This window comes from Hordeum vulgare, chromosome 2H (assembly GCF_904849725.1).
Source record: "Hordeum vulgare subsp. vulgare chromosome 2H, MorexV3_pseudomolecules_assembly, whole genome shotgun sequence".
NCBI lineage: Eukaryota > Viridiplantae > Streptophyta > Magnoliopsida > Poales > Poaceae > Hordeum > Hordeum vulgare.
The window spans coordinates 312,065,174-312,087,732 of NC_058519.1; positions in this window are offsets into that span (position 1 = coordinate 312,065,174).

The window sequence follows — 22,559 nt, forward strand, 5'->3', positions numbered from 1 at the left end:
ATCTTTGATCAACTGGCTAGCCAACTAGAGGCTTGCTAGGGACAGTGTTTTGTCTATGTATCCACACATGTAAATAAGTCTTCATTCAATACAATTATACCATGGATAATAAACGATTATCTTGATACAGGAATTATAATAATAACTATATTTATTATTGCCTCTAGGGCATAATTCCAACAGTCTCCCACTTGCACTAGAGTCAATAATCTAGCCCTCACATCATCATGCGAATTACATTGTAATAAATCTAACACCCATACAGTTCTAGTGTTGATCATGCTTTTCCCGAGGAAGAGGTTTAGTCAGCGGGTCTGCTACATTCAGATCCGTGTGCACTTTGCATATATTTACGTCCTCCGCTTCGACGTAGTCGCGGATGAGGTTGAAGCGTCGTTTGATGTGTCTGGACTTCTTGTGAAACCGTGGTTCCTTTGCTAGGGCAATGGCACCCGTGTTGTCACAGAACAAGGTTATTGGATTCAGTGCACTTGGCACCACTTCAAGATCCGTCATGAACTGCTTCATCCAGACACCCTCCTTAGCCGCCTCCGAGGCAGCCATGTACTCCGCTTCACATGTAGAATCTGCTATGACGCTCTGCTTGGAACTGCACCAGCTTACCGCACCCCCATTAAGAATAAATATGTATCCGGTTTGTGACTTAGAGTCATCCGGATCTGTGTCAAAGCTTGCATCGACGTAACCTTTTACGGCGAGCTCTTCGTCACCTCCATACACGAGAAACATCTCCTTAGTCCTTTTCAGGTACTTCAGGATATTCTTGACCGCCGTCCAGTGATCCACTCCTGGATTACTCTGGAACCTACCTGCCATACTTATGGCCAGGCTAACATCCGGTCTAGTGCACAACATTGCATACATGATAGAACCTATGGCTGAAGCATAGGGGACGGTGCTCATATGCTCTCTATCCTCATCAGTTGCTGGGCACTGAGTCTTACTCAATCTCGTACCTTGTAAAACTGGCAAGAACCCTTTCTTGGACTGTTCCATTTTGAACCTCTTCAAAACTTTATCAAGGTATGTGCTTTGTGAAAGTCCTATGAGGCGTTTTGATCTATCCCTGTAGATCTTAATGCCTAGAATGTAAGCAGCTTCTCCTAGGTCCTTCATAGAGAAACTTTTATTCAAGTAATCCTTTATGCTCTCCAAAAACTCTACGTTGTTTCCAATCAGCAATATGTCATCCACATATAATATTAGAAACGCCACAGAGCACCCACTCACTTTCTTGTAAATACAAGATTCTCCAACCACTTGTATAAACCCAAATGCTTTGATCACCTCATCAAAGCGTTTGTTCCAACTCCGAGATGCTTGCACCAGTCCATAAATGGATCGCTGGAGCTTGCACACTTTGTTAGCATTCTTAGGATCGACAAAACCTTCGGGTTGCATCATATACAACACTTCCTTAAGGAAACCGTTAAGGAACGCCGTTTTGACATCCATCTGCCAGATTTCATAATCGAAAAATGCAGCTATTGCTAACATGATTCTGACGGACTTAAGCATAGCTACGGGTGAGAATGTCTCATCGTAGTCAACTCCTTGAACTTGTGAAAAACCCTTTGCCACAAGTCGAGCTTTATAAACGGTCACATTGCCGTCAGCGTCCGTCTTCCTCTTAAAGATCCATTTGTTCTGAATAGCCTTGCGGCCCTCACGTAGTACTTCCAAAATCCACACTTTGTTCTCATACATGGATCCTATCTCGGACTTCATGGCTTCTAGCCATTTGTTGGAACCTGGGCCCACCATTGCTTCTTCATAATTTGCAGGTTCATTCTTGTCTAACAACATGATTGACAAGACGGGATTACCATACCACTCTGGAGCAGCACGTGGTCTCGTCGACCTGCGTGGTTCGACAGAAACTTGAACCGGAGTTTCATGATCATCATCATTAACTTCCTCCTCAACCGGCGTCGCAATGACAGAGGTTTCCCCTTGCCATGCGCCACCATCTAGAGGGATGAGAGGTTCGACAACCTCATCAAGTTCTATCTTCCTCCCACTAAATTCTCTCGAGAGAAACTCCTTCTCGAGAAAAGCTCCGTTTTTACCAACAAACACTTTGCCCTCGGATTTGAGATAGAAGGTGTACCCAACTGTCTCTTTTGGGTAACCTATGAAGATGCACTTTTCCGCTTTGGGTTCCAGCTTTTCAGGCTGAAGCTTTTTGACATAAGCATCACATCCCCAAACTTTAAGAAACGACAACTTTGGCCTTTTGCCATACCACAGTTCGTGTGGTGTCATCTCAACAGATTTTGATGGTGCCCTATTTAAAGTGAATGCAGTTGTTTCTAATGCATAACCCCAAAACGATAACGGCAAATCGGTAAGAGACATCATAGATCGCACCATCTCTCATAAAGTACGATTACGACGTTCGAACAGACCATTACGCTGTGGTGTTCCAGGCGGTGTCAACTGTGAAACAATTCCACATTGTCTTAAGTGAGCACCAAACTCGAAACTCAGATATTCACCCCCACGATCAGACCGAAGGAACTTGATCTTCTTGTTACGATGATTTTCAACTTCACTCTGAAATTGCATGAACTTTTCAAATGTTTCAGACTTGTGCTTCATTAAGTAGACATAACCATATCTACTCAAATCGTCAGTGAAGGTGAGAAAATAACGATATCCGCCGCGTGCCTCCACGCTCATCGGACCACACACATCGGTATGTATGATTTCCAACAAGTCACTTGCACGCTCCATTGTTCCGGAGAACGAATTTTTAGTCATCTTGCCCATGAGGCATGGTTCGCACGTGTCAAGTGAATCAAAGTCAAGTGACTCCAAAAGTCCATCGGCATGGAGTTTCTTCATGCGCTTTACGCCAATATGACCTAAGCGGCAGTGCCACAAAAATATGGCGCTATCATTGTTAACTCTAACTCTTTTAGTCTCAATGTTATGTATGTGTGTATCACTATCAAGATTCAATATGAACAATCCTCTCACATTGGGTGCATGACCATAAAAGATGTTACTCATAGAAATAGAACAACCATTATTCTCTGACTTAAAAGAGTAACCGTCTCGCAATAAACAAGATCCAGATATAATGTTCATGCTCAACGCAGGCACTATATAACAATGATTCAAGTTCATAACTAATACTGATGGTAACAGAAGTGAAACTGTGCCGACGGCGATTGCATCAACCTTGGAACCATTTCCTACGCGCATCGTCACTTCATCTTTCGCCAGCCTTCGTCTATTCTGCAGTTCCTGTTTCGAGTTGCAAATATGAGCAACAGAACCGGTATCGAATACCCAGGCACTACTACGAGAGCCGGTTAAGTACACATCAATAACATGTATATCAAATATACCTGATTTTTCTTTGGCCGCCTTCTTATCAGCCAGATACTTGGGGCAATTGCGCTTCCAGTGACCCATACCCTTGCAATAGTAACACTCTGTTTCAGGCTTAGGTCCAGCTTTGGGTTTCTTCGTCGGATTGGCAATAGGCTTGCCGCTCTTCTTTGAATTACCCTTATTGCCTTTGCCGTTTCTCTTGAAACTAGTGGTCTTACTCACCATCAACACTTGATGTTCTTTACGGAGTTCAGACTCTGCGACTTTCAGCATCGCAAACAACTCGCCGGGAGACTTGTTCATCCCTTGCATGTTGTAGTTCAACACAAAGCCTTTATAGCTTGGCGGCAGTGATTGAAGGATTCTGTCAGTGATAGCCTCTTGCGGGAGTTCAATTCCCAGCTCAGCTAGACGGTTTGAGTACCCAGACATTTTGAGCACATGTTCACTGACAAACGAGTTCTCCGCCATCTTGCAAGCATAGAATTTATCGGAGGTCTCATACCTCTCGATCCGGGCGTTCTTCTGAAAGATAAACTTCAACTCCTCGAACATCTCAAATGCTCCATGACGCTCAAAGCGACGATGAAGTCCCGGTCCTAAGCCATACAAGACTGCACATTGAACTACTGAGTAGTCCTCCTTACGTGCTAACCAAGCGTTCTTAACATCCTGGTCAGCCGTAGCGGGTGGTTCATCTCCTAACGCAGCATTAAGGACATAATCCTTCTTCCCAGCTTGTAAGATTACGAGCCCAGTCTACAAAGTTGCTTCCATCATCTTTCAACTTAGCTTTCTATAGGAACGTATTAAAATTCAGGGTGACTGTCGCGTGAGCCATGATCTACAACACAAATATATTCAAAGTGGACTTAGACTATGTTCAAGATAATTAGAGTTTAACTTAATCAAATTACTCGCTAAACTCCCACTCAAAAAGTACATCTCTCTAGTCATTTGAGTGGTTCATGATCCACTTACACTAGCTCAAGTCCGATCATCACGTGAGTTGAGTATAGTTTCAGTGGAAAGCATCCCTATGCTAATCATATCACCTATATGATTCATGATCGACCTTCCGGTCTCATGTGTTCCGAGGCCATGTCTGCACATGCTAGGCTCGTCAAGCTTAACCCGAGTGTTCCGCGTGCGCAACTGTTTTGCACCCGTTATATGTGAACGTTGAGTCTATCACACCCGATCATCACGTGGTGTCTCGAAACGACGAACTGTAGCAACAATGCACAGTCGGGGAGAACACAATTTCGTCTTGAAATTTTAGTGAGAGATCACCTCATAATGCTACCATCGTTCTAAGCAAAATAAGGTGCATAAAAGGATTAACATCACATGCAATTCATTAGTGACATGATATGGCCATCATCACGTGCTCCTTGATCTCCATCACCAAAGCACCGGCACGATCTTCTTGTCACCGGCGCCACACCATGATCTCCATCAACGTGTCGCCATCGGGGTTGTCGTGCTACTCATGATATTACTACTAAAGCTACATCCTAGAAAAAACGTAAACGCATCTGCAAGCACAAACCTTAGTATAAAGACAACCCTATGGCTCCTGCCGGTTGCCGTACCATCGACGTGCAAGTCGATATTATCTATTACAACATGATCATCTCATACATCCAATATATCACATCACATCGTTGGCCATATCACATCACAAGCATACCCTGCAAAAACAAGTTAGACGTCCTCTAATTTTGTTGTTGCATGTTTTACGTGGTGACCATGGGTATCTAGTAGGATCGCATCTCACTTACGCAAACACCACAACGGAGATATATGAGTTGCTATTTAACCTCATCCAAGGACCTCCTCGGTCAAATCTGATTCAACTAAAGTTGGAGAAACTGACACTTGCCAGTCATCTTTGAGCAACGGGGTTACTCGTAGCGATGAAACCAGTCTCTCGTAAGCGTACGAGTAATGTCGGTCCAAGCCGCTTAAATCCAACAATACCGCGGAATCAAGAAAAGACTAAGGAGGGCAGCAAAACGCACATCACCGCCCACAAAAACTTTTGTGTTCTACTCGAGAAGACATCTACGCATGAACCTAGCTCATGATACCACTTTTGGGGAACGTCGCATGGGAAACAAAAATTTTCCTACGCACACGAAGACCTATTATGGTGATGTCCATCTACGAGAGGGGATATTCGATCTACGTACCCTTGTAGACCGTACAACAGAAGCGTTAGTGAACGCGGTTGATGTAGTGGAACGTCCTCACGTCCCTCGATCCGCCCCGCGAACCGTCTCGCGATCAGTCCCACGATCTAGTGCCGAACGGACGGCACCTCCGCGTTCAGCACACGTACAGCTCGACGACGATCTCGGCCTTCTTGATCCAGCAAGAGAGACAGAGAGGTAGATGAGTTCTCCGGCAGCGTGACGGCGCTCCGGAGGTTGGTGGTGATCTTATCTCAGCAGGGCTCCGCCCGAGCTCCGCAGAAACGCGATCTAGAGGTAAAACCGTGGAGATATGTGGTCGGGCTGCCGTGGCAAAGTTGTGTCAAATCAGCCCTAAAACCTCCGTATATATAGGGGGAAGAGGGGGAGCCTTGCCTTGGGGTCCAAGGACCCCCAAGGACTTCGGCCGAGCCAAGGGGGGCAACCCTCCCCTTCCAAACCGAGTCCAACTAGGTTTGGAAGGAGGAGTCCTTCCCCCTTTTCCCACCTCCTCTTTTTTTTTTCTTTTCTCTTTGATTTTCTTCCTATGGCGCATAGGGCCTTCTTGGGCTGTCCCACCAGCCCACTAAGGGCTGGTGCGCCACCCCCAAGGCCTATGGGCTTCCCCAGGGTGGGTTGCCCCCCCGGTGAACACCCGGAACCCATTCGTCATTCCCGGTACATTCCCGGTAACTCCGAAAACCTTCCGGTAATCAAATGAGGTCATCCTATATATCAATCTTCGTTTCCGGACCATTCCGGAAACCCTCGTGACGTCCGTGATCTCATTCGGGACTCCGAACAACATTCGGTAACCAACCATATAACTCAAATACGCATAAAACAACGTCGAATCTTAAGCGTGCAGACCCTGCGGGTTCGAGAACTATGTAGACATGACCCGAAAGACTCCTTGGTCAATATCCAATAGCGGGACCTGGATGCGCATATTGCATCCTACATATTCTACGAAGATCTTATCGTTTGAACCTCAGTACCAAGGATTCATATAATCCCGTATGTCATTCCCTTTGTCCTTCGGTATGTTACTTGCCCGAGATTCGATCGTCAGTTTCCGCATACCTATTTCAATCTCGTTTACCGGAAAGTCTCTTTACTCGTTCCGTAATATGATATCCCGCAACTTACACTAAGTCACATTGCTTGCAAGGCTTGTGTGTGATGTTGTATTACCGAGTGGGCCCCGAGATACCTCTCCGTCACACGGAGTGACAAATCCCAGTCTCGATCCATACTAACTCAACGAACACCTTCGGAGATACCTGTAGAGCATCTTTATAGTCACCCAGTTACGTTGCGACGTTTGATACACACAAAGTATTCCTCCGGTGTCAGTGAGTTATATGATCTCATGGTCATAGGAACAAATACTTGACACGCAGAAAACAGTAGCAACAAAATGACACGATCAACATGCTACCTCCATTAGTTTGGGTCTAGTACATCAGGTGATTCTTCTAATGACGTGATCCAGTTATCAAGCAACAACACCTTGTTTATAATCAGAAGACACTGACTATCTTTGATCAACCGGCTAGCCAACTAGAGGCTTGCTAGGGACAGTGTTTTGTCTATGTATCCACACATGTAAATAAGTCTTCATTCAATACAATCATAGCATGGATAATAAACAATTATCTTGATACAAGGATTATAATAATAACTATATTTATTATTGCCTCTAGGGCATAATTCCAACAGATCGTACCATTCTTGACACTTCTTGTACCAGTTCTTTTATGAAGAGAGATATTGACTTCAGATGGAATTTATTGGAGAGAATTAAATGAACTCTGAAGATTGGGAGCTTGAAGAAGGTAAGGAGTCAGGTATGAATTTCAAGTTTGATTGCGTTAAATCCTTTGTTGAAACAAATACCTTTGTTTGATTGTGTTAAATCCTTTGTTGAAACAGGTAAGGAGTCAGGTATTAATTTCAAGTCAGGTATGAATTTCAAGTGTGATTTTAGCGCTAAGTATGGACTTGACTCTGAGATAGCAGCTTCATTGTGTGAATCATTTGCTGCTCATATTGATCTCCCCAAAGAGGAGTGGTTTAAATATCATACTCCTTTAGAAGTCAATGTAGTTAAACCCAATCCAGTTGAAGAGAAAGTCATTGCCTATAATGATCTTGTTGTTCCCAGTGCTTACATTGAGAAACCACCTTTCCCTGTTAGGATAAATGATCATTCTAAAGCTTCAACTGTGATACGTAGAGGCTACATTAGAACACCTACACCCCCTGAGAAAATTAGAGTTGAACCTTGCATTGCTATCATCAAAGATCTTCTGTCCGATGATGTTGAGGGACATAATATTCAATTCTGTGAAGATGCTGCTAGAATTGCTAAACCTCACGCCACACACAAGCATAGGCCTATTGTTGGTACGGGTGTTGTTTCTGTTAAGATAGGAGATCATTGCTATCATGGTTTATGTGACGTGGGTGCTAGTGTTAGTGCAATACCCCAATCCTTATATGATGAAATTAAAGACGAGATTGCACCTGTTGAGATAGAGCCTATTGATGTCACTATTCAGCTTGCCAATAGAGATACTATCTTCCCTGTGGGAATTGTTAGGGATCATGATGTCTTGTGTGGTAAAACGAAGTATCCTGCTGATTTCCTCGTTCTTGCTACCGCTCAAGATAGCTTTTGTCCAATCATATTTGGCAGACCCTTCCTCAATACCGTCAATGCTCATATTGACTGTGAGAAGCAAACTGTCAATGTTGGCTTTGAAGGTGTGTCCCATGAGTTCAATTTCTCCATGTTTGGTAGACAACCTCATGAAAAAGAGTTGCCTAGTAAGGATGAAACTATTGCCTTAGCTTCTATTTCCATACCACCTACTAATCCCTTAGAGCAATACTTGCTTGAGCATGAAAATGATATGCATATGGATGAAAGGGATGAGATAGATAGAGTTGTCTTAGAACAATAACCTATTCTTAAGAATAACTTGCCTGTTGAACTGCTTGGGGATCCACCCTCACCAAAGGGTGATCCTGTGTTCGAGCTTACACAGTTGCCAGATACTCTTAAGTATGCTTATCTTGATGATAAAGAGATATATCCTATTATAATTAGTGCTAGCCTCTCAGAGCATGAAGAAAAGAAGTTACTAAAAACTCTGAGGAAGCATCGTGCTTCTATTGGATATACTCTTGATGATCTTAAGGGCATTAGTCCCACTCTATGCCAGCACAAGATCAAAACTGATCCTGATTCCAAACTAGTTGCTGATCATCAAAGGAGATTGAATCCTAAGATGAAAGAGGTACTAAGAAAAGAAATACTAAAGCTCCTGGAAGCAGGTATTATCTCTCCTGTTGCTCATAGAGATTGGGTGAGTCCGGTGCATTGCGTCCCTAAGAAGGGAGGCATTACCGTTTTCCCTAATGGTAAGGATGAATTGATCCCATAGAGGATTATTAATGGCTATAGGATGGTGATCGATTTTTGGAAATTGAATAAAGCCACTAGGAAAGATCATTACCCTCTGTCTTTTATCGACCAAATGCTAGAAACACTATCTAAACACACACACTTCTGCTTTCTAGACGGTTATTTTGGTTTCTCCCAAATACCTGTTGCACAATCTGATCAGGAGAAAACCACTTTGACCTGCCCTTTCGGTACCTTTGCTTATAGACGTATGCCTTTTGGCTTATGTAATGCACCTGCCACGTTTTAAAGATGTATGATGGCTATATTCTCTGTCTTTTGTGAAAAGATTGTTGAGGTTTTCATGGATGACTTCTCCGTTTACGGGTCTTCTTTTCATGATTGCCTCAACAACCTTGATCGAGTCTTGCAGAGATGTAAAGATACCAATCTTGTCTTGAATTGGGAGAAGTGCCACTTTATGGTCAATGAAGGCATCGTCTTAGGACATAATATTTCTGAAAGAGGTATTGAAGTAGATAAGGCTAAGCTTGATGCAATCGAGAAAATGTCATACCCCACAGATATCAAAGGTATAAGAAGTTTCCTTGGTCATGCTGGTTTCTATAGAAGTTTCATTAAAGACTTCTCTAAGATTTCTAGGCCTCTTACCAATCTCTTGCAAAAGGATATCCCTTTTTTTACGATGATTGTGAGGAAGCCTTCGAAATACTTAAGAAGGCCATGATAACTGCACCTATTGTTCAACCACCTGATTGGAACTTGCCTTTCGAAATCATGTGTGCTGCTAGTGATTATGCTGTTGGTGTTGTCCTAGGGAAAAGAGTCGATAAGAAGTTGAATGTCATTCACTACGCTAGTAGAACTCTAGACAGTGCCCAAAGAAACTATGCTACTACGAAAAAGGAATTTTTAGCAGTCGTGTTTGCATGTGAAAAGTTCAGGTCCTACATAGTTGATTCCAAAGTCGCTATTCACACCGATCATGGTTCTATTAAGTACCTGATGGAGAAGAAAGACGCTAAACCTAGACTTATCAGATGGGTTCTCTTGCTACAAGATTTTGATTTGCACGTTGTTGACAGAAAGGGTGCTGATAACCAGTAGCAGATAACTTGTCTAGGTTGGAGAACATTCTTGATGACCCACAACCTATTGATGATAGCTTTCCTGATGAGCAACTGAATGCCATCAATGCTTCATGTAGTGCACCGTGGTATGCTGATTATGCAAACTATATCGTTGCCAAATATATACCACCTAGTTTCACATACCAACAAAAGAAGAAATTCTTCCTTGACTTGAGACATTACTTTTGGGATGATCCTCACCTTTATAAGGAAGGAGTAGATGGTGTTATTAGATGTTGTGTACCTGAACATGAACAGGGACAGATCCTACAGAAGTGTCACTCCGAGGCCTATGGAGGACACCATGCGGGAGATAGAACTGCACACAAGGTATTGCAATGAGGTTTCTATTGGCCCACTCTCTTGAAGGATGCCCGTAAGTTTGTCTTGTCTTGTGACGAATGTCAAAGAGTAGGTAATATCGGTAAACGTCAGGAAATGCCTATGAACTATTCACTTGTCATTGAACCATTTGATGTCTGGGGCTTTGATTATATGGGACCTTTTCCAAAATCCAATGGGTATACTCATACCCTAGTTGCTGTTGATTATGTCACTAAGTGGGTAGAGGCTATCCCCACTACTAGTGCTGATCACAACACCTCTATCGGGATGCTTAAAGAAGTTATTTTCCCTAGGTTTGGAGTCCCTAGATATCTAATGACCGATGGTGGTTCACATTTCATTCATGGTGCTTTCCGTAAAACGCTTGCTAAGTACGATGTCAACCACAGAATTGCGTCTCCCTATCACCCTCAGTCTAGTGGTCTAGTAGAGCTAAGCAACAGAGAGATTAAACTAATTCTGCAAAAGACTGTCAACAGGTCTAGAATGAATTGGTCTAAGAAGCTCGATGATGCACTGTGGGCTTATAGAACTGCCTATAAGAATCCCATGGGCATGTCTCCGTACAAAATGGTGTACGGTAAAGCATGTCATTTACCTCTTGAGCTAGAGCATAAAGCTTATTGGGAAATCAAAGAACTCAACTTTGATTTCAAACTTGCTGGTGAGAAGAGGTTATTTGATATTAGCTCGCTTGATGAATGGAGAACTCAGGCATATGAGAATGCCAAGTTGTTCAAAGAGAAGGTTAAGAGCTGGCATGATAAGAGGATACAAAAGCGTGAGTTCAATGTAGGTGATTATGTCTTGCTATATAATTCTCGTTTAAGATTTTTTGGAGGCAAGCTTCTCCCTAAATGGGAAGGTCCCGATATTGTTGAGGAAGTATATCGTTCCGGTGCTATCAAGATCAACAACACGGAAGGTAATTGTTCGAGAGTTGTAAATGGGCATAGAATCAAGCATTGTATCTCACGTACTCCCATAAATGTTGAAAGCAATATTATCAATACCATAACTCCAGAAGAATACCTAAGGGACATTTAGCAGACCGTTTCAGACTCCGAAAATGAAGAGGTATGTGATTCGGTAAGAAAACAGAATCCAAAACTTTTCCAGTAGGAATTTTTCTCCATTTCGGAATATTTGAAAAAATACAAAAATTGGAAGTAGTCCGGAAAGCGCGCGAGGAGGCGACAAGCCTGCCAGGCGCGGGCCCACCCCCTGGCCGCGCCTGGGGGGCTTGTGGCCACCTCGTACGCCTCCCGGACTCCGTTTTTGTGCGGAGTACTCCTTCTGGTCTGGAAAAAATCAATATATATTCTCCCATGAGGTCTGACCCTGTATCACGCAGATTTCCTCTGTTTTCGTTTCGAGCCTGTTTTCTGTCGCAGATTTAGAGCAAGATGTCGTCTCAGGAATCTGTGGGGGAGAATAATCTTCCTCAAGTATATGGAGAAGTAAGTGCTGATCGGAAAAGGATGGAGGTCCTGGAGGCTAAGGAAAGGTTACCTAAAGAAACCAAGAGAAAAACCAAGGAGAAGAATCAGGCGTGGGACGAAGTGCAATCTGTGCTCAACAAGGAAGAAGCTGAAGAAGTGGATTTCCTCCAACCCTACCTCCATCTACTGTCTCCATCCTTGATTGAACTCTTGAGGTTTTGTGAAGCAACTCATGCTTGCAATACTTATCTCACTCGTGAAGTTGTTTTGCTGGAGAAACATATCACAGATCTCCAAGGTATAAATCAAAGATTGATGGCCCTCTTGGAATCAAAGGACAAAACAACTCCACCACCATCACCTCCAAAGGAAGACAACTGAGCATGGGTATGGGCAATCCCATTGGCTTGTCCCAAGCTTGGGGGAGTTGCCCCGGTATCGTATCACCATCACATCTTTTGCCTTTACCTTTGTTTTAGTTTGTTCCTTTTCAGATTTCTCTTTCTCTAGTAGAATAAAAGTCTTAGTGTTTCAGTCTTGAGTTTTGCTTTGTGTCACCCCCGATGTATTCGAGCTCGTGAGCCATATAATAAAGAGTGTCTTAGTTGAAGGGCTTTGCCTCTTGCCTTGATCAAAAGGTTGAGAAAGAACAAAAGCATGAAAGATCATGTAATGATCTTATGGAAAGTGATGGCTTCACATATAAAAAGAATGATTATTGAAACTTGTTGAGGGTAGACGAACGTAGACCTTGGTCATGGTTGCAATTAATAGGAACTGATAAAGAAGGAGAGGTTCACATATAAATATATCATCTTTGACACCATCTATGATTGTGAACACTCACTAAACTATTACATGCCTAGAAGTAGATGTTGGACAATCCAGACAACATAATGAATTGTGTTTTCTTGGTTGCGAACAATGTTATATGATTAGAGATCCCTTAGCATGTGACGATTGCTTCCACCTCATATTAGCCAAAACTCCTGCACCAAGTAGAGATACTACTTGTGCATCCATAAATCGTCAACCCAGTTTTGCCATGAGTGTCCTCCATACCTACCAATGGATTGAAAAAGATCCCTCAAGTAAGTTGTCATCGGTGCAAGCAATAAAAATTGCTTCCTAATATGTATGATCTATTAGTGTGTGGAAAATAAGCTTTGTACGAACCTATGATGAGGAAGACATAAAAGCGACAGACTGCATAATAAAGTTCTTTATCACATGCCGCACTAAGAGGACACGCATCCAAACCTCAAAAGCGCATGAAAACCTCTGCTTCCCTCTGCGAAGGGCCTATCTTGTACCTTTACTTTTTGCCCTTGAAACAATCATGGTGATCTTCACCAATTCCTTGTTTCGCCTTTATCTTGGCTAACATCATATGCTTGGGAAAGATCTATATTCATATGTCAACTTGGAAGTAAGTATTCATGAACTATTATTGTTGATATTACCCTTGAGGTAAGCAATTGGGAGGCAAAACTATAAGCCCCTATCTTTCTCTGTGTCTAGCTGAAACTTTGATCTCATGAGTACCACATGAGTTGTAGAAATTGTAGAGAACGAAAGGATGATTGAGTATGTGGATTTGCTTTACATGCTCTTATTTGACTCTTTCTGATGTTGTGATAAATTGCAATTGCTTCAATGACTACAGGCTATCGGTTGTTACTCCTCGGTAAGGTTCTTGATCCATCCTTTACTTTGTGAAGGGATTATCACTTTAGCATGAGAGATTATATGTTGGTATTGCTGTTCTGATCATGATCATGATGCCTGCATGTTCGTATCTTGTTTTGTCGACACCTCTCTCCCTAAACATGTGGACATATTTATTGAGCTAGGCTTTCGCTTGAGGACAAGCGAGGTCTAAGCTTGGGGCTGATTTGGATCCACTAGTTTAATGCTATGGTTAGACTTTGTCTTAATTCTTCTTTCGTAGTTGCGGATGCTAGCGAGAGGGGTTAATCATAAGTGGGATGCTTATTCAAGTAAGGGTAGTACCCAAGCGCTGGTCCACCCACATATCAAACTATCAAAGTAAGGAACGCGAATCATATGAACATGATGAAAACTGGCAAGACAGAAATTCCCGTGTGTCCTCGGGAGCGTTTTTCCTCCTATAAGACTTTGTTCAGGCTTGTCCCTTGCTACAAAAGGGATTGAGCCACTTTGCTGCACCGTTGCTACTTTTGTTACTTGCTACTTGCTACGAATCATCTCACCACACAATCACTTGTTACCGATAATTTCAATGCTTGTAGATTTTACCTTGCTGAAAACCACTTGTCAGATCCTTCTGCTCCTCGTTGGGTTCGACACTCTTACTTATCAAAAGGACTATGATAGATCCCCGCTCCCCGCCACCGCCGCCGGAGGACTCCCCCGGAGCCCTCCCCCACGCCCTCACCAGAGCCATCCCCACCTCCCCCAGAGCCCTCCCCCACCGGAGCCCTCCCCACTTCCCCCGGAGCCCTCCCCCATCAGAGCCCTCCCCACCAGAGACATACAATTTTTTTTCGAAAAAATCTACAATATGTATGTCTAGGGAAAATTTGTAGCTAAATATACAATATGTATCTCTAGGGAAAGTTTTGGTTTTAGTGTTGACGATGATGATGTTCGTCACTTGTAAATCAATTATGGGTGAATAAAAACGGTATGGATGCAATAAAATATAAGAAAACATTTCAAGTTCAAGTTCTTACTCATTTTATATGCAATCTTTGTATTTTGTATTTTCAGGGAAAACCATCAAGTGTATTTTAAATGTGAGTGATATGATTTCTATGCAATCTTTGAATATTGAAACCAGAACTTTTTATCTGCAATTTTTAGTATTGAAAGTCGAAACCAGAATTTTATATGCAATCTTTGAATATATGCAATCTTACTCATTTTATATGCAATCTTTGAATATTCAAAGTAGAAACCAATTTTTTTTGCATGGACATTGATGCATCTTAATGAGAAGAATTTAACCCATCTCTTGTACTTGTTTATTGTTGCTATATCCGAGTGGCCTATGTTTTGTCGGTATGTTGATTCATTTCCGTTGCAGTAAATCTCATGCGCTCCGTATGTCCACTTTTTAGCAAAGGTCATGCCGAAATTTTTCATGAATTTCGGCATGACTAGTGCTAGAAACTAGGACATATCGAGTGCCTTGGAATTGCCGGAAACGGGAATGAATAAACATTCCGACCAAATATAGGTCCCTTTTTATTATTCATGCTTCTGTTTATATATGGATGTTCAATTCTTTCGATATAGTGTCACGATTGTTGTTTACCCATTTAAAAACATGTTCCATGGATTATAAGTTAAATTACCACATAAAAACAGGAAATGTGTGGCGATGAATATTGGGAGTGTGAATATTGCGGCGACTATCGGGGTATGTGCGACACGCCTCACGTGCGAGACGACAGGTTCTTCAGGATGAAGCTTTACGAGACCTTCAAAGTTTGTATGGTACGCAATGGTGACAAGTGTACTTTCGTAATTAAGCACGCATGACTTCTGTTTTTTGCTTCAACGTGTAATTTTTATTTTATACAATTCTACTAGTTCCTCCCTTGCCGCGCAAGAAGATATGTGTTGGAGAGGCTCGGTTTCGAAGACCACGAGAGTATGGAGACAAGGAGCGGTAACCTGAGGACTATACATGGTCACACATTTGTGATGAAAGTATTTAATTCAGTTTTTAACATAGAAATAGGGTGCCCAAATTGGTAAGATCTTTGCAAGACGTATAGATTTCAGGAGGGTATGGAAATAACCTCCGATCTTCGTCCTGAAGATAATATGCCAGGCAACATCGACATTTGGGTGGCTGTCGATATGCTTCCTGTTTTACCTCCATGTGAGTTCCTCAACCATATTTGTCAAGTAATTTGCATTCTATGTTTAGAAATAGTTGGTGTTCATCCATATACTGAATTTGTTAAATTATACTTTACAGCTTATTTCATTTCTTCGAGTGAATTACAGAAATTAATTGACACGACAGACTACACGTATGGATCACATCTAACTTGGCAGGATAAGGATGTTCTTCTCTACTTTCTTGTTGGTGTCCTGGTTGGTAGGGAGAACTTCTCGTATAATTTGGGAGTTGGCCTAAATTATACATTTTAGATGCCACTAGTGCATAGATTGAGGCTGGATGACATGCGCCGAAATATCTTGGTAAGAGTTTCCTAATTAAGTATGCTCTATTATTGCATAAATGGTGTTGATTACATTGCTAACTAGGTTGTTATTATGTTCTTCAACAACAACTACCAAATGATGTAGTGCCTTTGTTGATGCACCTAGAAGGTCATATGAAAATTAAAATCCCGCTGAGGGCTGAGTTCGGTACTCCTTACATGACTAACCACAAATAAAAAAGGCTCCAAATTGAAGCATGGAGAGAAATAGAGAAGGACCGCAAGCCACAAGTTGGAGATCGTTTGATCTCTGTGCTTCATCATGGAGACATAGGTGTTATTCTGTTTTATGGCATTATACCTAGGAGCGAGGACTAGGTATTATGAGAGACAAGTTTTCTGGTTTATATTAACTTGGCATGATCGATTAGGATGCATGCATATGATGACTATTATGATGTTTTTCTGTTTTACGAGATTTTAACTTGATATATGATTAAGATGAAGATAAGTTGTTAGATGAGTACGTAAGATGATGATGAGTTATATGACATGATACTTTATGTGTACACTATGATGAGAATAATGCATGTTTATTATGATACGATGAAACTATTGTTTAGAGCATGCACAAATATGTAGAACGGGCATAAGGGGAAGAAGGAGTAGCGACGATCATCGACGGTCGAAAAACCAGTGAGGGAGTGTCCACCATATATGAGAGAAGAAGAATGCCGACTGTTGTCATGAGGGTTGCTTCTCCTTATTCTCCTTGTGCTCGATATTTTTTATGCACTAGTGGAAGTAGGAGTAGCGACCATCATCGACGGTCGAAAAATCAGTGAGGGACTGTCCACCATATACGTAAGATAAGAGTTTAGGAAGGAAGACTCGATAGACCTAAAGTCAACCCGTTGCATATTGAGTAATAGTTCCTCAACCATATTTATTAAGTAATTTATATTGTTTATTTAAAAATAGTTGACAACTAATTTCAATTGACAGCTTATCACAATTCAAGAAAACATGTCCAACGCTTGGTAGACGACACCTACTACTGTCCCGGGGCTAAACTAAACTGCAAGGAGATAGGTCATTACGTTTCATGGCCTGGGGATCTTGATACTGTCAAGACAAGTTATTTTCCTGTACTTCGAGATATTAGTACTAAAAACGTGCGATACTAGTGTGCGTATTGAAATTCGGTCACATCTATTTAGGAAAGATGGTAAGATTTTCACTATTTGTCCTTAGTGCATCTTTTGCATACATTATGTTTTAATCTAAACTTCATTACTATGGATGTTACATCTATGTATTGAACAGGGACTCCCGATGAGTGGTATGCCTCGTTGGATCGAGTCTAAAGGTCGCATGACAATGGTTAGCTTACGGCCAAGATATCCTATATTGCACATGAGTGCATCTACACATGTTTTATGCTATTTTACCTGAGAGAGAGCAGCAGAGGAAAGTCCTAGGTATTAAGAACAATTAGTGATGTATCATGGACGAAAATGATGATGATAAGGAGTTCTTATATGACAATGATGCATTATGATGATACTGTATGAAAACATGTACAATGGCCCTACTAATAGGACGGGAATTAATATTGAAAGCACTAACATTAGCAGTAGTGTTGGAATATTAGTAGTAGTGCTGGCTTATCAATAGTGCTTTATCTGCTCTAGCGCTATTGCTAATGTGTATACCAGTAGTGCTGTTTGATTCAGCGCTACTGCTAACAGATTAGCTGTAGCACGATTGCAGTAGTGCTGGCACCAGCACTACTAGTAAGGGACAAACCTGCTCTACTGGTAGCCTTTCTCCTACTAGTGCAAGTTACTCTTGATGTGGTCTTCGGTACCACTGCAAACTGTAGGTCCAAAGAACTTCTCTTCCATATGTTGCCTTTTCATAGCGGTTATCACTCACTGTTGGGGCGTGATGCTTTCAAAAAACTTCAGTCCATACCGCATTCCGGGTATATGAAACTCAAAATGCGATGGTCCATTAGCGTGATCACAATTATAACCCGGGCAGAGCTCTTTAGGCCGAAAAGAAAACAACATCGCTCACCCCAGAGGCACTATCCGAGATTCTTACGAGAGAGGAATTAACCACACTCTGTTCAATGGTAGATAGGGATGATGCTATCCTCGGTAAGAGGTCCAAATCCACATCCTTCAAACTAATAGATGAAATCATCAAATTTTAGGTGCACCCAACGGACCCCAACGAAACATCATCCATTGGAGCTCAGCTGGACATCATGGCTGATGAAGCAATGCACACATTCTTGCGCAAAAGTTGGGACATATTTGCGTGGCACCCCTCAGATATGCCAGGAATCCCACGAAGACTAGCAGAGGATAGCCTGAACATAATCACATACTTCAAGAGAGTCAAACACGCATTACGCTAGTTTTCTGAACCCAAGCGTCAAGCTATGGGAGAAGAAATAGCAAAACTACTCCAAGCCGGATTCATCCAAGAAACCAAACACCCTGAGTGGTTGGGAAATCTGATCATGGTTCCAAAGAAAGAAAAAGCATGTCGTCTATGCGTTGATTTCAAATACCTAAATAAAGCCCGCCCTATGGATCCCTTTCCCTTACCCCGCATAGACCAAATCATCGATGCCCCAGCTGGACACGGCTCACTATACTTCATCGATGCCTACTCCGGATACCATCAAATCAAAATGAAGGAGTCCGACCAAGTCGCAACCGCATTCATCACCACCTACATGCCATTCTGTTTGAACACAATGCCATTCAGGTTAAAAACGGAGATTCCACATACCTTCGCATGATTCTGACATGCGTAGAAAATCAAATAGGCAAAATGGTCGAGGCATACGTGGACGACGTGCCCAACAAAACCAAACACGTCAGCCAGCTGGTGGATGACTTCTGACACACCTTTGATAATCTACGGGCTTATGATATACGGATCAATCCTGACAAATTTGTCTTTGGGGTTCCCGCTGGTCAACTGCTCCGATTTATCGTCTCCCATAGAGGAATAGAGGCTAATCCGGCTAAAATCTGAGCTTTATCCCAACTAGCGATCCCTACGAAATTGAAGCACATTTAAAAATTGGCTCCTTGCATGGCGGCTTTGAGTCGCTTTATCTCCCGCTTGGTGAAAAGGCATTGCCTCTCTATAGGATGCTCAAATGGACTAAAAACTTCGAGTGGACTGATAAAGCAATGACCGCACTAGAAGAAATTAAAACATCGTTGGTTGGTAATCGTTTACTATGAGCGCCTCACATTTATGAACCAATGTTGATGTACATCTTGGCCACAAATCAAGTGTGTTTCTTGTTTTCGAACGAGAGGCTGAGGGTCACAAGTTCCAGGTGCAGAGACCAATCTACTGCATATGAGAAGTGCTTACGCGATGCAAATCTTGATATCCTCATTGCCAGAAGATAACATAGTTTTCATGGCGTCCTGGAAGCTTCGATACTACTTTCAAGAGTGTTCGGTCATAGTGGCATCTGAAGTATAGTTGAATGATATAATTAACTACAAGGATATCGCGGCCGCATAGACAAATGGGCCGTTGAGCTCCTCCCTTTAGAAATTGCATACAAACCATGCCGAGCTATTAAATCTCAGGTGTTGGTTGATTTTCTCGGTGAATGGATAGAGGCTCGAGATCCCTAGAGAGTACATTACATACTCCCATTGGATGATGTACTTTGACGGATCTAGGACGCTTGCCGGACTGGGGCACCCCCCAATGGTGACAACACCAAGTACGTGTTGTAGATCATGTAGATAGATTCGAGTAATGCGGCTGAATGTAAGGCTCTGTTGGATTACGTTGTATGGTAACATGAATGGTCTTACAATGGCACGATGTACGGGGATACTCTAACCTCACCATTTATCAAATCAACGGTGAATTCAATGCTAAAATCCCAAAGATGGCAACATATAGAAATGGCATCCTCAAAATATCTGCACGGTTCGAAGGATTGGAATTTCACCATGTCTCGAGAGACATCAATCAAGCCGCAGACGTCCTCGCTCGTATGGGCGCCAAGCACGACCCTGTCCCAAAGAACACCTTTTTGGAATGGCTTTTCAAGCCCTCCATGGTAAGACAGGACGAGGACAAGGAAGATGGAGAAAATGGAACAGAACAAATCGTCCCTCCTTTCATCGAACCAGAAGAACAAACCATCGACGTTTTGGCACTTGAAGAAACGCCTTCGGCTCACGAAGTCATAGAATTAATTGCGCCATGGACCGAGCCCTTCCTCGACTATCTTCTCCGCCAAGAACTCCTCCATGACCAGACCGAGGTAAGACAAATAATTCGGTGATCCAAGGCTTGCAAGTTCCATGTGGGTGAGCTATACAAGAAAATTACCACTGGAGTCCCCCAATGGTGCATATCCGGAGAAGAAGGAAAGCACCTCTTGGCCAAGATACACAAAGGCATGGGCGACCACCACATAGAAGCTTGGCCTTTCGAGCCTGATTCTTTTGACCCACGCCTAGCGTTGATGCCCACACACTTCTCCAACATTGCGTTGGTTGTCAGCTCTTTGCAAATCAAAGCGACGTGCCCCAACGGCTCTTCGGACGATATCGATCACCTGAACATTCACGTCCTATAGGATGGACAAGGTCAGACCACTTAAAGGGGGCACCATGGAAAACAAATATCGACTGGTCATGGTTGACAAATTCGCCAAGTGGATTGAAGAAAAATCAGTAGCTTGAGCTAAGTACAGACCGATCGTCGACTTTATATCCGACGTGGTCCACCATTACGGTGTCCCCCATAGCATAATAACGGACAATGGATCCAATTTCACAACCCGGGAGGTAAAGTACTGGTACACTAACATGGGCATCAAGCTTGATTACGCCTCGGTATATCACCCACAGACCAATGGACAAGTCTAACGGGCCAATGGTGTTATTATGAGTGGTATCATACCTTGACACATCCGTTCTCTCAAAGAATCTGACTGTCACTGGGTGGAGGAGCTTGGCTTCGTATTATGGGGCGTATGCACCACCCCGAACCGATCGACGGGATACACTTCATTTTGTATGGTGTATGGGCCAAAAGTAGTCCTCCCATGCGACATCATCCATGACGCGTCTAGAGTCGCATGTACAAGGGAAAGGAGGTTGAGCTATATTGGCACAACAACCTAGACACCCTGGAAGGAGAGTGCGATATAGCTCGGGCCCGTTCTACTTTTTATCAACAGCAGGTTCGGTGCTAAGAGAGTAGGGAAGTTCGAACAAAGGAATAGAATGTGGGCAAATTTGTTTTACGCCTCCCTCAAAAGCAAAACCATAAACTCTCGCCCCAATGGGATGGTACTTTCATAATCGATGAAGTACTTGCACGAAGAGAATATTGCCTCCACGACCCTCTGGACAATCGCCTCGAACCGAACCCATCGAACACAGCTCGTCTTTGCCGCTTCTACGGCTAGACCGGCGTCGTCATCCTCACTAGTTTTTATCCTTTTATAGTTTTCCTTTTCTTTTTCCTTTTTCGAATTGGTTAGAATATCCCAGGATGTGTTCGGATCAGCCGAGCTACATTACGATTTCCTTGGCATACATCTTCAAATATACTACCCGATCACACCTAGGGGCTTCTTAACGAAGCCGATCTAAATATTTTTTTCGTGCATCTATTCATCTCTAGCGTGTATGCACCCTTCCATTATCGTTTTCAAGCAACAATATGCGTCAATTTGACTTAAGATTTGGCCAAGCTAGGTTCCCTTGCTTCTATGCTTACCCTCTATGTCTCCGATTATTTGGCTAGGGGGTAAAGGGAGCACTTGTGTGATTGTCACTATCGGATTACCCGGATACGTACCTCGGATGGGCGAAGCTGATAGCTAGCATTCTTAAGAAAACAATTGGTCAACCACGAGTGAAGAGGAAATAGTTGGTGATCATCACCGAAACCCAGGGATATTTTCTTGAAGTAACCATCACCCGCATATTGCGGGTATATGGTTATAAAGTTTGTGGTTACCGTAGCAACCCGAAGAAAGGAGCCCATGGAGGAACTATTTTCTTCGGAACATGTTTCTTACGTTAAGCAGTAATATAAAAAGAAACTCCTCGAGCACCTTCTGTCTGTTTGCACCAGATTGCCGGATTGCCTGGTTCTCCGAAGTGATTTCCTGTTACGTCACGTCACATAGTACGGAACAGTCCTTGGCCACAGGCTCGAGAGGTAGAAGTATTTTTGATGGCTACATAGAATCAAACACCCGGTTGCTTGTCAAGAGTATCAGTTTTGGTATCCAAGGTGTAGACTTCTTGCGAGATACATGCGGCGGGCATCACTTGGTCATACACTGAATGAAGTGTCAACTCTTGACCATTCGGCCCTACCGTTCCAACTAGAGCCAAATGCTCGATGTCAAATTTGGTAAAGTGGGTCTTCACCATTGCTCGTGCCTTCTGTGCTCCTTCTTGACA